Genomic DNA, 5165 nt, shown 5'->3' on the forward strand with positions numbered 1-5165 from the left:
TGAAGGATATCTGAGGTTCAGTAGTTACTGGATCATGTTCTGTACTCACTAGATTGATCTAAGAGAGGACAGTAGATCTTGAATAACATGTTTTTTTCTTCTTGACTGTAAGAAGTTCATCCAACTGTGTGATACAGAGAACAATGATGAGTATGAAATTGGTCATTACTGATAAAGCAGTATGATACAAAGAGTTTAACTGCTGAAGTGAGGATGAGGCAGCATGATAATACAGAATATCTCCACAGTCAAGGACACACATGAAGGTTGACTGCACAATAGTTTTAATAGTTTTACAGTTGGAAGAAGACAGACCACCTTTAATTCTAATTTGATTTTTTAATTTATGAGCCAAATACTGAACATGAATCTTGAATGATAGCAATAGCAATGTGAAATAGCACTATGCAGATTTTTCTTAAAATACATACAGATACATTAATTGGACATTACAGGATGTAGCTACACACCTCAACACAATATTCCTAATACAAGAACATATCTACCTGAAAGCTATTAAAACTGACAGGAAAACCTTACATTTAAATTACAACATATAAGTGTCTCGTGGTTTTTAGACTCTCTGTGTTCTCTTGGTTTTGAGTGTAATACCTCTGTTGGCCCTATTGTTCATTTGTTTTTGTTTTTTTTGTTTAAATTTAGGTTATTGTTCACATTATTAAATGGTAAATGGACTCTACGTCTCATTCACCCACATTCATACACTGATGACAGGTGCCAACCTGTTCATCAGGAGGAAACTAACATTCACATACATTCATAAGTAAGGTTAAGTGTCTTGCCCAAGGACAAATCGACTGGAAGGAGCCGGGAATCGAACCACCAATCTTCCAATTGGTGGACGACCGCTCTACCTCCTGAGCCACAGCTGCCCAACATCAGCTATTAGTTAGCTGATGTTTACATGGGTTTATTTTCATGGGCTTTTTCTTTAATGGTTTAAGGCAAGCATGTCCAAACTATTCCACAAAGGTTCATGTTGGCTGCAGGTTTTCATTCCAACCAAGCAGGAGCACACCAGGCTTGACTTATTTAATCAGCTGATCTCAGTCTTCAGACAGTCGATTGGTTGGAACAAAAAGCTGCAGCCACACGGCCCTTTGTTGAATAGTTTGGACATGTCTGGTTTAAGGTATTCTGGTATTCCTGCACTCCTCTCCAGCCCATCTTGTCCACACCTGCTTGCATCATTCTCATTAGCCCTGCCTTGGCTTCACCGGGTTTCCCCCCCCAGTCTTCACACCTGTCCTATATCAGTCTCATCAGCCCTGCTCTGTCCCCAGTGTCCTCCCAGCCAATCAACCAGCCTGATCTTGTCTAGTCACCTGTTCTCCATCAACGTGTTAATTTTGTATTTAAGTCTTGGTTTGCAGTTCAGCTAACAGATAAATGTAAAAACAGAGCCAACTAGTAGTAAAAAGGTGTGTGGAGGTTAGGTAACTAAACAGAAACAATGAAATAATAACGTTAACCTACCTGCAGAACTTGATAATGCACATGAAATATCTTCTGATCTGTCCTGCACATCTGGCCCCTCAGGAGGTACAGAGGTGAGGACATTTCCACAGTAAACATGAATAAAATGATGAATAAAATTCACAAACATAAAGTTTTACCTCTGTTTTGTCACCCAGCAGCCATCTCTTTCTTGTTGACTTGTTTGTGCTGTGTCCTCTCAAATTCTCCCGTGCTGTTCTTCGCCTGTTGTTGGATGATTGATGGTCTTCAGGGCTCATCTTTCTGTTTGTCCTGTTGTCAAGCTGATTCAATCTTTGCTTTTATGACCGTTTCCACTCTCTATTCCTCTCTGCAGGCTGCCTTATCATTTCTGTGGATGCTGTGTGGTAGTTTCTGTAATTCAGAGTGCTGCTGCTGCTCCAGTCTGGCCTATCTAGAAACATCAAGACTGCACAGCCAGGTTTGTAGTGTCAAAATACAACAGTTGTAGCAGTTTAAAATCTTAAAGAAAGCTGCAGAATCGAGGAGAAAAAAAAAACTGATCAAATGAGTAGATAATATAAATTATTGTTATTTGAATGATGGAGTAACTGGATAAACACTGTCAGCACTGTGGGGTTTTAAATATCTTCTCTATCTACCTGACAGGAGAGTTGAATCAGCTCTACAGTGCAAAGATGAAACGGTGAGTCATAGATTAATTATGTGTTATTTAAAGCATCACTTGTGTTTTTGTTGTCATGTCTGGAAGGTTTTGTAGCTGTGAAGCAGCAGCAGTGTTGTCAGGAGACAGAAGCTGATTAATGCCCACTGTCACCCTGCTGCCTCTGTGACCAGCCAGGGAAACACTGTGCATTGTGTGTGTGTGTGTGTGTGTGTGAGCTCCATGTCACAGGAGGGTAACCGGTGTCAGGTTTAATTAGTGACACTATACTTAACACCATGTAGTTCTGCTTTATTAGTGACACTATATGGAGACGAGCATTTATACGCATTAACTCCCAGCATCTGTCTCCCACAGTTGAAGGACTCATGATGATACTTGAGTGTGTGAGTGCATCTGTGCATCATTTTATTCCACGGATGTCTGGCAGCATCACTCCTACTGTTACATGGGTACATACTGTACATTTCAGAGAAGTTGCACACACTTAAGCAACACGAGCAGCTCCTAGTGTGAAGTACATCATGTCTCAGCAGGATAAATGAGCAACGAAGAGAAAGTCCTGCTGAAATGTAGTGTCTGTAGTGATATTAAAAAAAATACCTTTTTAGACAATGGCGTTGCTTTCTCAGCATTCCCTGTGTGTTGGTTCAGTTAGTCATGTTGTGGAGTAGATGGGTTGCAAAGAAATTCCTGTGAATTATCACTTCAAAAATGAACCCTGTAATGCCACGTGAATCATATTTGATACATGAGTTTTAGAGACCTTTAAATCATCAGTGTGATTTGATGTATACAATCAGATACATGTACTGTAGTTCACAGATAAACCGATGCAATGTTGAATGACTAAATTCTTGATAATGTGTGTATCAAGTTAGATACAGCAGGTATATAACCTCATTTATCTCTCAATTTTCATTTTTATTGCATTATGTATTATCATACATAACAAAGTTTGAAGGTGGTGATATGAGCAGGACCTTAAAAAAATGTTGTGTTCAATGTTTTTGTGTTTACTATGCTATGAAAAATAAATTGCTAAAAAAATTCCCAGATGTATCAAATATGATACAAAACAAAACTCATAGATGCAAAGAATTAGAATTTTCTGGCAATTATTTGATGGTTCAGGCTTTACATGGTTAAACTTCTTCATGTTTAAATGCTGAATCAAAACATTTGGTTTGTCATCTGTCTATATTAAAGATAACGCAGCATGCTGGGGATAGGTGGTCAGAATTCATAGCATGCCTTAGACAATGTGTTTCCGGACATAAGTTAAGATAAAATGTGTTCTGAATCACCACGTATGTTGTCTTCTACACAGTGATTAATGCTACTGTTCTTCACTAACTGCTACAATGTTCCTAGTGAGTTACAGTCTGCCATATTAGAATAAGGCATTTTGCACCATGAGGGAGATTGTGTGCACTGTGCAGTTAGTTACCTCCCTCTTGTCTGTGTGTGAGGGTGCTGGTGTTGTGTTAGAGGAGCATTCTGTTAAAAAATAAATGATAACACCTTGTAGTCAAGAGGTGTATCGGATGCAAGGGCTGCTATACAATCTGAATCTACATCTCTGCTTCAGTTATTATCACTGCAACACCTTGGCTTGCTACAATATCTTATTCATTCAATATGTATTCATTTAAGAATGTGTCCCATCATTCATCCATATTATCTACAAACAGTTCAGTGAAAGCAGAGTCATGTAACTGTGATTCACACTTTCAAACTTTAAATTCATGAATTTATACTTGATGCTGTTGAATTGTTGAAATTGACATTTGATGTATAACTATCCTCTGAATACTCTCCTCTGTTCTAGCAAATATTTGACTTGGACACTGAGCTTTATGATGAGATCCTCCACATGCCTTATAAAAGGACTGTTGCTTCCATCTAGTGGTCACTGGGTGTAATTTTTCAGCTCAGCACCAACCTGTCCTCTGACAGTAGAATGACTGAGGCTAAACAAAGAAGTACTTATTTATGTAATTATGATTTGGATAAGAATGTCAATTATTGAGAAATGATCAGTACATGCTACAGGACCCCTGCACCTTCGTAAACATCACATTTAAGGACTTTACAGGCCAAATTCCCTTGAATGCAATCAGCGGTAATTCCTGTGAAGTAGTATGGTATAGTAGGCACATTCAAGTCTGTACCACCGAATGATTTTATTTCTTGTTGCTTGCTCTGTGAAGCACCTTGTGACAACTGTTTGGAAAGGAGCTATACAAATAGTTGTTGTTGTTGTTATTATTATTATTATTATTTTTTTAAGTATCCATATGACACTTTTTTTAATCCAGGATGGGAAAGTCATGAATCTGCCTTTGATTGCTGAGTACTCATCCCCTTTGTTGCTTGGTTTGGGTGAGAATATCAGGGTGAGCTGATCAGAGGTGGAGTAGAGAGGGTCATGATTTTACCATCCTAGGAAGAAAAATATCACTACCCATCTGTGCCGGCCTATTCTATTCTATCTTTATGTCAAAGTAAGAGTGTGTTGTTATGTCTGGATAATTTTGTGCAGAGTGAACAAATCTGATCTCTAACTGTGTTTGAAGAACTGATAACTGGATGAGGATGAAGAGGATTACTTTAGCTGACATAGTGTTAGTGGCTCCATTCTCATATATCATCTTCGCTGGTTAAATGACAATATAATTGAAATAACTAAAGATGTTGCCCTAGTTTATCTACATGGGGCTTAACCTCCTGAGAACTGAGCTTTTGTTTGCTAAGCACTATTAATTTCTCCTAAATATTGCAAATTTCCCAATTGTGGGACTAATAATGGAATATCTTATTTGGGATTAGTAAGACCTGATAAGTACAAAAACTAAGCATCGTCTTTGAACAGGAAGTCGTTTTGGAAAAATATAATGTCCTCTTATGGGGACAATGGATTTATTTTACTGTATAACACAATTAATTCACCAGTGTCTAAAAGTAATTATTTCCTTAATGTAGCTTGTTGCTATTTCTAAAATTAATATTACATTAAATA

This window comes from Scomber scombrus, chromosome 20, assembly GCF_963691925.1.
Source record: "Scomber scombrus chromosome 20, fScoSco1.1, whole genome shotgun sequence".
NCBI lineage: Eukaryota > Metazoa > Chordata > Actinopteri > Scombriformes > Scombridae > Scomber > Scomber scombrus.